Source organism: Monodelphis domestica, chromosome 7, assembly GCF_027887165.1.
Source record: "Monodelphis domestica isolate mMonDom1 chromosome 7, mMonDom1.pri, whole genome shotgun sequence".
NCBI lineage: Eukaryota > Metazoa > Chordata > Mammalia > Didelphimorphia > Didelphidae > Monodelphis > Monodelphis domestica.
The window spans coordinates 214,974,949-214,987,591 of record NC_077233.1 but is presented as its reverse complement, the minus strand read 5'-3'; the positions used below and the strand labels follow the sequence as shown (position 1 = coordinate 214,987,591).

Genomic DNA, 12,643 nt, shown 5'->3' with positions numbered 1-12,643 from the left:
ACAAAAAGCCATATATGTCTGAAACAAATGAACAACAAATATGTCCTTTACTCCTTCTAGTTGGTTCCTTCCTATTTTCTGAGGATTTATGTAGTACCTCAGTATTTGTGTCATTCTAATCTCTTGTCCCTTTGGTTTTGTACTTCTTGTTTTTCTCATACCTTGCTTTTTGAGGGATGCCTGTTCCCTCAAGTCTTGCAATATTTTCTCCCTTGTTTCTATGTCTCTTTATAATATTATCTGGCTAAATGAACAACAATGAATTTTGTATTTGTAGAAAATAATTGTGATATATTGACAAACCAGAAAACAATGTTATACTCTTCCTATTTTTCTGTCAATCTAATTCCATTTTCTCCTCTTAAGTCTCTACCTAAGGCCCACCTTTTCTTTTTTCTTTTTCCCTTTTTTATTTAGGATATTTTTCCATTGTTACCTGATTCATGATCGGCACCCCATGCCCCCCGCTCTTTCTTTCCCCCTCCCAAAACCAACAAGAAGTTCCACTGGGTTATACATGTATCGTTGTTCAAAACCTATTTCTGTGTTATTCATATCTGCAGTAGCATGATATTTTTTAACATCAAATCTCCAGTAATATCCGTATCACATTATGTGATCAATCATATATTTTTCTAATGCATTTACATTTCCAAAGTTCTTTCTCTGGATGTGGACAGCATTCTTTCTCACAAGTCCTTCTTGATTGTCCTGGGTCATTGCATTGTTGCTAGTAGAGAAGTCCATTACATTCGATTGTACCATTGTATCAGTTTCTGTGTATAATGTTCTCCTGGTTCTGTTCCTTTCACTCTGCATCAATTCCTGGAAGTTGTTCCAGTCCCCATGGAGTTTCTCCAGTTCACTATTCCTTTGAACACAATAGTATCCCATCACCAACAGATACCACAATTTATTCAGCCATTCCCTAATTGATGTACACCTCTTCATTTTCCAATTTTTTGCTACCACAAAGAGTGCAGCTATAAATATTTTTGTACAAGTTTTCCTCATTATCTCTTTGAGGTACAAATCCAGCAAGTCCTACCTTTTCTATGAGATTTTCTCTGACCAATTGCAGTCTGCACATTTGTCTTTTCCCTTTTTGAATTCTTGTAATGCTTTTAGTTTCTACATAAGAATGTAATGCTTATAAGGATCATTCCCCTATTTTGTGCATGTGTTTGCATATATACATATACACATATATATATCTACATATCTACTTGCGTATCTTTCTCTCTTTATCTCTTTGACTAGAGATGAACGAGAACAAGTCATTTCTTTTAAATTCTTTTTGAATCTCCAATAACTTGTAGAGCATCCTTATTAATAAAAGCATGTTGATCTTAATTTATAAGATGGAGTTCTTGAAGATCTGAGTTGTGAGTCATTGAAAAAGGAAAGAATAAAAATTTTTTAAAGTGATAGACATGAATGTAAGGAGAACATACTAGTTTATACACAGCATCTTGTAAATATGGGAGATAACACAAGGTAAGAACCTCTCTAATGGAGGTATAATAAAAGCTTGTTTCTCTTTATTTCCAGTATGCTGCTGAGTGAGATAGCAGTCAATATTATACAGTAGGCCATGGTTTAAAAACATAGTTCTAAAAATAAGAATGAAATGAATTTATGAATGCTGTTATAATTTCAGAGTAATAGTTCATATTTACATAACACTTTAAGGAGAAGGTGTTATAGATTTTATTCCTAATTTGCAAACGAAACTGAGGCTCACTAGTGTCAGGGTCAGGATTTAAATCCAGTTTTCTCCTGATTCTGAGTTTAGTGCTCTTTCATTACAAAATATACTTTAACAAGCATTAAATTTTACAAATCAAAAAAATAGTATTTAGTTTTTAGCCCTGAAAACAATATAACTAAAACTACCCAAGATTGGTGAATATTATTTGAATCATGGAGTGGGACAATTAAACTTTTTTTCTCTCTGGTCTTTTTAAATGATTTATTATGAAGTTAAATATAAACACTGAAACACAATTATACCTTTACAACTAAATTTTCAACTATTAAAATACATTTAACAGTTTACTAGCTCTTCTTCTTTTGTCTCCTTCATCTCCAAGTTAGAAATTAGTCCATGAACTTTAAGCACCTACTTTGCACCTGACACTGTCAGGTGCTGAACATACAAAGAGAATTCGTAAAAGTAGATCTCTTTCTCAAGAGCTCACAGTGGACTGGGGAGACATCATGTGAACAACTGTGTACATAAAAGAGACTTATAGGATAAATTGGAGACAATCATCAGAAGGGTGATAATAGAATTAAGGGACATAAGGAAAGGCTTCTTGTAGAAGATGAGAATTTTGAGGACTCTTGAAGAAAATCAGGAAGATCTGGATGCATTATAACTTGTGGCAAAGTAATGTTCCATTATTTTCATGTGTCATAATTTGTTTATCCATTAATCAAAGCAAATTTAATTTCTTGCCAGTTCTCTCTTAATATGGAAAGTAATACTGTAAAAGTTTTGGTATCTTTTGGACTTTTCTTTCTATCCTGAACTCTTTTGAGATCTTAAAGTCTAATTGTATAATCATTTTAATCACTTAGCACAGTTATAGGATGATTGCCAATTCACAACCCTACCAATAGAGTTGTAGGGTGCTATACTAAAAATGGCCTTGCTCTTAACTATACTTTGGAGAGTTTTTCTTTAAAATATAGATGTGTTATCAAAGGCAGTTCTCTATTTCTTGATATATTTATAGGATTATGGCATTTTTAACTTTTAAGATGCTTAATGATATTGCTTCCCTAATGTTGAACCATTATTAAATTCCTGAAATAAATCCAGTATTATCATAGGATGTTTCTTGCCTATGTTGCTGTAGTTTTTTTCTAGAATTGATGTAAATTTAAAAAATTAATTTTTATTAGTGATATTATTCTGTAGTTCTATAATATTAAAATTTAATAATTTTGTAACTTAGAATATCTTTGTCTTTAAGAATGTTACCCTTTTCTTTTTATTCCAAGGTTTTTTTCCTAGTTAGTATATAATACCCTATTGCCACCTGTTTTCTCATCTCATTCCTCTTTTTTCCCAGGTCAACAGTTCAGATAGGGTCTATTGGTGTTCCTTGTATAGTGATCTTTGAAGCTTAATAAATTTTAGTCTCCTATCTGCTCCTCTCCAATGAATGTTTATTTTCATACCACGTTTACTTTATTTATCTCTCTCTGTTCCAGGCTGGTTGTAGTATCAGGAATGGATCTGTCAGGATAACATTACATAGGAGTTATGACTGCAAATGCCTCAGGAACTAGAATGAGAGGCTATCAGTAAAAGTTCTGGACTAAGAAACCTGGGTACATCTGAAGTATGGGAGCCAAGTCTGTAGGAGCCACTCATTAAGATATGGTAGTTACAAAGGAGTTATAGGCCAGTCAAGGCAGAAATCCACAGTGGAAAGGATTTGGTAATAAGGTGGTAAGTTGGAAAGAGGAGATATAATTTAAATTTGATACTATGAAAGTGTTGACTCTGCTGGAGGCAGCAAAAAGAAGATAGGTGGGTTAGTATGGTCCAGCAGATGCTTTAGATGGAAAGATGAATATAGTATCTCTTTAGCCACTAAGTAGGGACAGTAACCTTGTCTTCCATTCCTTGCAATTTAAGGAACATTTATCAAATAATTACTATTTTCAAATCACTGTTAGGTTCTGGAGATCCAAATTTATATATAACACATTCCTTTCCCTTAAGAATTTTATAATTGAAAGAAGAAAGCTTTTTTGCAGAAAATCTTGTGAACATTTAAAAATCATATAAGATTTTTTGATGGATACAATTATAGAGATAACTGTCCAACAGATGCCCTATCAACATTAAGTACAAAAAAGAGTAGTTTATGCTTACCAATGATTTTTGCCTCCATTATAGAGGGTGTCTTTATGTGGGGGAAATGAAGAAGGAATTCTTATAGATAGTACTGATCAAACCTAGGATACCAAAAGACTTCTTCCACAAAATCATGAACAGTGCAAAGAAATCATAATAACAATTCACAAAGGATGTCAAAGACTCATAGATGGATAATTCACATGCTGCTCTATAATCACATGATGCAGAAATTCCTAGTGGAAGACCTCTAACACATTCATTAAGTAGATCTTTTTTAAGTCATATTATATTTTTATTGTTTTATTATTATTTGTTTTGTTACACATCTCCCAATTACATTTTCCCCACTGTTTTTTTTCAGTTAAGTGTAGAAGTAATTTTGGACAATAATTTTTGGACATTAAAAATTTCAGATTTTCCCTTCTTATCTCCTCTCTTTTTATGCCCCCCCCCCATTCCTGAGGTAGTGAATATTCTATATAGGTTATACCCATACTTTCATGAAGTATGTATTTCCATATTGCTCATGTCACAATAGAAGACAAATATCACAATGTAATATGGATCTCATGAAGGAAATGTGGTGAAAGATGTCATGCTTTGATCATATTCTAACAGTTCTTCTTTGGTTGTGGATAGCAACAGATCTTCTTTTGGAAGAAAATGTGACAAGGATTTTACAATGTGAAAAGGCACGAATGGGTTGCTGTCTTCTCCACTGGAGGGAATACCAATATGACCTCTGAGTTCCCTTCCAATTTTTAGATTCTGTGAGCATATGCACACATAAATATTATACAAGGTAAACTATAATACAGTTAAGGGAGCAATCTGATTAAAGGAGTCTCAGTGGAAGTATCAGGAAAAGTTTCATGAAGAAGGAGGCCCCTTAGTTTGACCTTGAGGAAATAAAGAATTTCAGTTAGCAGAGAAAAGACAGAAGAGTTACTCTCATATACAAGTAATGCTTTGTGCATATAGGATGAAATGAGAGAACCAATTAATCCAGTATGGGAAAGACTTAAACCTGGGAATCAGGTTGGAGCCAAATTGTGGAGTATCTAAAATGTCAAACTCAACAATAGGAAGCCATCAAAGATCTTTGAGTAAGATGGTGATAGCTATGTGCTAGTAATATCATTTTGGCTATTTTATGAGAGTTGAATTAGATATTGAAGCTAGGGAGAAGAGTAAGATGACTATTAAAATAATACAAGAAAAAGGACCTACAGGAGAAGTATTGTGGAAGTAGAACTGATACAAATTGGCAATTGATTAGATAGAGGATGTGGCCAAATAAAAGAGAATTGTGTTATTTTTTGGATATTTTAAATTATTTTCTTACTTTTTATTTCAATAATATTTGATATGTTGCCTGAGTGTTGTGGAAAAGTTTCAGTCCTTTCCTTTTTCTCCTCTCTACTATTTCACTGAAAGTGTTCTTGTTTGTCTATTACCAATGAAGATATAGTAAGATATTTCAGCAAAGGCTATATTTAGTTAGCTAGTTGGGGCAACTCTTCTTATTTAGTTCTCTGTAAGAACTAGCTTTTCATAACCCAAAACATTAAGGATATACTTATGAATGATGATTGTTAAAATAGACTATTCCAACTGTTAGTGGAGGCTATTAATACGCTTTGCCTTTGGTCGAATTATAAGACAAGTGTATCATCAAGAGTCAAGGGATGAGAACTTGGTCCTACTCTATCAGGCATCTAAATAAGCCTCCTTTTTTAATTCTTCGTTTTCAAAGTATACAAAATCTCTGTATTGTGGTAGGTCCTTTTCTGTCATGTAGCACAAATTATAACTGTGGATGAGTAGTCTTATATTTGGTTGCAACTATTTATAGCATGCTTTGTGTTGATTTGGTTGGGGGCCAGGGCTGGCAGGAGGGCTGGTATGGTGTGAGACTGCTGGCAAATTTTTAAACTCAAATATTTATGTGATATAGAGCAGATTGTTGTCCATATTGAAAAATTACGTAACAGTGATATTTTATCAATTGTGTTATTTTACTATGGTAAGAGATACTTGTATTTATGATATAAAGTTACTTTTTTGTTCTTTAATAATTTAGGATTTAACAATAATGGAAAAATTCTATAAGTTATTTGTGTTACATAAGGACTTTATATACAATGTAGTTTATATAAAGGACCCCGAACTCGGAGTTAGAAAATCTAGGTTCCAGCCACACTTTAGATCTTAATTTTATGTCCCTACAAACTGAGTCTGTTTTTTCACTTGTAAAATGAGGATAGTAATCTACAGTATACTACTTTTCTTTTAGAACTGATGTGAAGAAACTATTATGTAAACTATAATGTTTTGTTTCTTTTTCTCTGACTCTGGTACTGTCTTTGTCTCAGTCCCTGTCTCTGTCTCTCTGTCTTTCTCTCACACAGTCACAAACACACACACAACCATTGTGTTTCCTCTTTTCCCTTCAAAAATTTTTTTCTGATTTCATAATTGAGTATTTTATTAGCTCAGGTGGCCTATAATTAGTAGTGTTAGAGATTTACTTGAGACACTATGAGGTTAAGTAACTTATTCATGATTATCCAGAGCTATGTAGCTAATATTTGTCAAAAGAAGGACATGAACCTAGGTCATTCTCCTTCTAAGGCTAGTCTTCTATCCACAATTCCACAGTGACTTTCATAGTGCTATACAAATGAGAACCACTCTGATACTTCATAATGTAGTGGTGATTCTGGTTGAAATTAATTAAAATTTAAGTAGTTATTGAGCAAGTTTAGAATATATTGATACTCAATATCACATTAAAATTAATGTTTAATAAATATTTTTCTGTTCCTTATTGCCTGTATGTGCTTAGGCAAGTTACTTAAAATGTTTAAACTTTTAAAACTTCCCATTTAAGAGAAAGGGATCCAAGAAATCATTTGATTAAGATTAGAGATTTAATTTCTACAAGAACAATAATGTATTATTAGTAAAGGCAATCCAATGAGACATGGAAAATAATTTTATTAGATAGAATATAATTTCCTCATGGAATTCTTTTATAATGATTTACCCACATGTTTATAGGTGACATAAGTACAACCACCTCTTTTCACTATTTCATACAATAGGTTTCAGCAGATCCAAAAAAAGGTGATGGGAACAGGTAGTGGATATTTAGGTAGACATGAAGAGATAAGGGTAGGGATGATTGTCATTTGGCCTAGAAAGGAAAGAAGGTTCTGTACTTGTCATTTCACTCTGAGATTTTACCCCTTTATGGTAATTCAGTACCATGTGGTGTGACATCAAGAAGAATACAGACTGAAAAAGGTTAATTGGTTTTGGTAATGAAGATATAGTGATCACTTAGGAGAGAGTTTTATTTGAATGAGAAAGTCAGAAAGAAGCCAGATTGGAAGGTATTGAGATGAGAAGGATCCCTGATGATACAGTAGATTATAGGGAGCAATTCATCTGAACCCTCTCAACATTTCCCTCCAAACAAACTTAAAATAATGCCTCAAAATAAATTATGAATTGGCAGAGTCAACAAAAGGTCAGGACAAGATATTTTTCTGGCCTACAAAAACTTAAGATGTCAGGTGAAGACATTTTTGACACTAGGGTGAAGGCCTGTTCATATGACATATTGGAGCCGCATCAATAGTCATGGGGTTCATCAGTGACTGCAGCAGCAGATTCAGAGACTCTCTGCCCAGAGGTGGCAAGGAAGTCAGAAAACTGGCCAGAATGAGATTATAGGGAAATCTTTTCTTGGAATTGGGTATGGCTGGCTATGATTAGCAATTTTACCTCATCCACATTCATTTTTGGTCTCTATTCCAATGTGGAGAGGCATACTGGGGGTTTGTTAGAAAGGTGCAGAACCCCTGGTATCAGTTCCAAGGCAAAGAGGAACATTAGTTATTGTGGCTGCAGGATAGGGTAAAGACTAGACCACATACCAGTTACTATATCTCTCCTAGGATCACATGACCTTGAAAGCACCAAAAGTAGCTCTGATAAAGCATGAAAAAAACCTGAAGCTTAGTGCTTCCCTATTCCTAGGTGAGCAGAACTCAGTTTTAACATTAAGTTCAAAGTCAAGAAATAGCTTGGAAAAATTAACAAAACTCAACAGCAACAAAGCACTTGACCATTAAAAAAAACTGTTACAGTGACAGGGAAGACCAAGACATAAACTCAGAAAGCAACTGTGTGAAAAATTACAAACCAATTCCTCAAGGAAAATTGCTAATTGGATCTAAGCACAAAAAGAATTCCTGGAAGAGCTGAAGAAAGAAAGAAGAGTGGTAGAAGGAAAATTGGGAAAAGAAATTAGAGTGATTAAAAAAATTATGCAGAAAAATAGCCTAGTAAGAGGTACAAAAAATCTAGTAGAAATTAATATCTTAAAAAAAAAAGATTGGCTTTATGGTAAAAGAGATACAAAAAAACCCCACTGAGGAATAGAACTCCTTACAAAGCAGAATTAGTCAAATGAAACAGATACAAAATCTCACAGAAGAAAATAATTTCATAAAGGTGAGAATTAGGCAACTGGAACCTAAAGACTCCATGAGATATCAAGAAATAAAACAAAGTTGAAAGAATGAAAAAAATAGAAAAGAATGTGAAATATTTCATCAGAAAAAATTTTGACCCAAAAAATAGACTAGAGAAAGAAAATTTAAAAATTATTAGACTACCTGAAAGCCATAATAAATAAATAGCCTAGATAGTGTATTTCAAGAAATTATAAAGAAAAATGTTCATTATCTTAGCTATAGAAGGTAAAATAGAAAATAGAAAAAAAAACACCTCCTGTAAGAGATACTAAAATGAAGACTCCTAGAAATATTATAGCTAAATTCCAGGGCTCTTAGTTCAAGGAGAAAATATTACAAGCAGCCAGAAATAAACAGTTCAAATATTATAGAGCCATAGTCAGGATCACACAAAATTTAGCAGCTTCCACATCAAAGGAGTCGAGGGCTTAAAATATGATTTTTCTGGAAGGCAATAGAGCTTGGATTTCAACCAAGAATAACCTCTTCAGCAAAAGTAAATATAATCTTTTGTGATTGTGGGGAATGGATATTTAATGAAATAAAAGCTTTTCAAGAATTCCTGATAAAAAGTCCAGAACTGAATAGAAAATCTGACATTCAGACAGAAGAATCAAGAGAAGCATAAAAAGGTAAACATAAAAGAGAAATCATGAGACTCAATAAGGTTAAAATGTTTTCATTTATATAAAGGAAGATGATTCATGCAATTCCTAAGAATGTTGTTATTATTAGTGCAGTTAAAAGGAGTTTATATAAACAAAGGAATGGTTGTGAGTCAATTATGTTGGAATGACCTCAGAAAAAAAGGAGTGAGGAAGTGGGATGTTCTGGGAGAGGGGGGAAAGGAGGCATAGAATGGGGAAATTTTTGTAACATAAAAGAGGGATGCATGGAAGAGCTTTTACAATGGAGGGGAAAATGAAGGAGGGTGGGCAATGTTTGACCCTCACTCTCATCACAATTGGTTCAAAGAGGGAAGAATATATACACATATATACATATACACACATCCTCATTTGGGTATAAAAGTATATCTTACTGAATAGGGAAATAGCAAGGGAAGATAATAATAGAAAAGGAGGTAGGAAAATAAAAGGGAGAATGATTTAGGGAGGCAGTTGTTTGAAGCAAAACAGATTTTTGAGGAGGGGCAGCATAAGAAGGGAGAGAGAGAAAAGAAATAGAAGAAAATGGAGTAGAGGGATATACCTAGAATATTAATTGTGAATGTGAATAGGAGGACCTCACTTATAAAATGGAAATGAAAAACAGAATGGATTAGAAGCCAGAATCTAACTATATGTTGTTTACAAGGGACTCACTTAAAACAGAAAAACATCAACAGAGTAAAAATAAAGGGCTAGAGCAGAATCTAATATGCTTCAGCTGAAGTTTAAAAAAAGCATCAGTGAAAAATAAAGTAAAAAAAAAACAAACCCCATAACTATGATTTCAGACAAATCAAAACTAAAACCAGACCTAATCAAAAGAGATAATCAGGGATAATACATTAAGCTAAAAGATGCCATAGACAATGAAGTAATATGAAAAGAAATTGTAGCAAATTTCTCTGACAAAGACCCCATTTCTCAAATATATGATGAAATGGAACTGTCAAATTAAAGATATAAGAATGATTCCACAATTGATAAGTGGTCAAAGGATATGAACTGGTAGTTTTCTGAGAAAGAAATCAAAGCTATCTGTAGTCATATGAAAATATTTTCTAAATCACTGCTGATTAGAGATATGCAAATTAAAACAGCTCTGAGATAATATCTCAAACCTATTAGAAATGACAAATCCTTGAAGGGATGAGGCAGAAATAGTCATATTGATGAACTGTTGGTAAATTTGTGGCTGCTCCAACCATTCTGAAAAACCACTTATAATTATGCCCCAAAGGTTATGAAACTATGCATACCCTTGACTCAGCATTACTCCTACTAGATTTGTATCCCAAAGAGATCAAAGAAAAAGTAAAAGGACTTATATGTACAAAAATATTTATAGAAGTTATTTGTGTGGTGGCAAGGTATTGGAAATTGAGAAGATGCCCATCAATTGGGGTGTGGCTGAACAAGTTGAGCCACATATGATTATGATTTGACTTCTGTTGTGCTTTAAGAAATAATAAGGAGAATGGTTTCAGAAAAAAAAATTATGGCAACACCTATATGAATCCATGCACAGTGAAGTTAGAAGAACCAGAAGATGATTTTTCAGCAGAAACAGTGAAGTTATAATGATAATCAGCTATGAAATTCTTAGCAATGATCAAGTAGCAAATTCCAAGTATGATGAATGGTATCTACCTCTAGGAGGTAAATTAATATAGTCATAACAAATAGAAGCACAATTTTCTAATATTATTTTTCTTATATTGTTGGGAGAAATATGGCTAATATGGCCACATATTTTTCATGATTTCATATAACTGATATCCTATTGCTTTCTCAGCGTTTAGGAGAAGGTGTGAGAGTGAGGAACAGAATATGGAACTCAAAATTTGAAAAGATTATTTTAAAAAACCAATCAATCAATAAAAAGGAATATAAATGTAAGATAAGTGAATTGAGGCAATAAATTTAGAACTTTTTTTCCAAGTTTGGTCAGAAATGAAAAGAGAGCTATAGAAAGTATTCCAAGGGAATGTCAGGATTAAATCAGTTATCCATTCGAAGATGGTTGAGATCTGATCACGTTTCAAGTAATAGGGCCTGAAACAATAGATAAGAAGATTATGCTTGTAAGATAGTGGAACAAAGAAGAGAGAGATGGTGATGATTCTCTCAATTATTTTGTTAAGATAGTTGGATCAGTTCCTTGTTGTAGGAGAGGGGCAATAGGGATGATTTAGATGTCTTGAAGGGAGAAGTGTGTTTGGAGTAGATGTTTAGAGGAATCTCACTCAGGCAGAAGAGAAAAAATTGGCAGCAACTGGAGAGAACCCAGGTGAGATTACATAGTATGAATTTGTAGTGAAATCTATTCTTTATTATGTGACTTCCTTCTACTGTTGATTGGGGCTTCTCCAAAATATTTTTAGAATTGTCTTCTAAAGACAGGCACATTGATTATTTCTCATCCAGTATTTGAATCTTGTTCCTGTTTGGCAAGACCTGCCTGACTTTAGAACTTGTACTCTGCTCACATGGCTTTCACAAATCAAAGGTCTGTGATTGAAAAGTACGTGCTTTAGTGTACTTCTAATAAATCCATATTCAGTTATATCACTATATTTTCTTTGTATTTTCAATAGACCTTAAATTTGAATTGTAAAATTAGTAATAAGGATGATTTTCTATTTTAAAAAATCAGTCAAAATAAAGTGATGTTTGACTAATTTAGAGAATGTTAAGTTTGGATCTAATTTGCATTTCTGAGGTATTTGAAAGTAGACTTAAAAACTTATGAGATAGGATTTCTTGATAAAGTAAAGAATTTAGAATGATGATTATGAAATAATTGATTTAAAATTTTCAGTATTAGTGTTGATTGAACTTAAACTTGTATAGTTTCAGTTTAAAACCTAATTCAATATGTTTTAGCTTTTATATTTCTCTACACCTTCTTTTGATGTATTAATTTTGTCATGCTTGTCATTCTAATCTAATGATGATTTAATGTTTGCACACCTGAATAAATTTGTATGCAAGGAATTCTCCTGTGTCTTCAATCAATGAAGACTGAAATTTGGCAACTAAGATGATAAGAATGAAAAATCTTAAATTAAAAATGAAAATAATGATTATGCTCTAGCAAATAATTTTATTAATATTCCTCAGTGTAAACTCTACAATGTATTATTCCTTTCTTTTTTAGTCATGTTGACATTTTGAAGATAAATAATTACTCTTAAATATTGTAAATTAAAGTTAAAATCTTTACTTCCCTTTTCCAAACTCCCACAAACATAAATATCCAGAGTAGGTGAAGCTTGTAAAATTTTCTCAAAAAGTATACCAGCCTATACTTATTTATTATTGTAATTTTATATACTACCATTCTTTTTGATATAATGTTAATTTCTGGGCATATCTCTTTCTCTCACCCACTGAGTGTTCCCTGCCAACAAAAAAGACAAAAGAAAGAAAAAAGTTCAGTAAAATCTATCAACACATCAACCAAATATGAGTATATACACTATTATCAAATTCAGATTACTATATATATAAAAGGAGGAAAAGAAGAACATTTTCTCACTTCTTCACTC

At 32.6% G+C, this 12,643-nt stretch overlaps 1 protein-coding gene and 1 long non-coding RNA gene across 3 annotated transcripts in view; one reads left to right on the top strand and one right to left on the bottom strand.

The window, feature by feature from the left end:
• SDK1 (sidekick cell adhesion molecule 1) overlaps window positions 1-12,643 on the top strand; it is a 1,320,044-nt gene that overhangs the window by 225,161 nt on the left and 1,082,240 nt on the right.
• Window positions 1-12,643, bottom strand: part of LOC103104308 (uncharacterized) — a 59,581-nt gene that overhangs the window by 4,391 nt on the left and 42,547 nt on the right. Inside the window, exon 6 of one of the 2 annotated variants that reach the window (XR_469905.2) lies at window positions 12,293-12,495. The exons of the other annotated variant lie outside the window; for it this stretch is intronic. This is a non-coding gene — a long non-coding RNA (uncharacterized LOC103104308). Of the gene's footprint in view, window positions 1-12,292; window positions 12,496-12,643 lie in introns of those variants that run through there. 2 annotated transcript variants of the gene reach the window in all.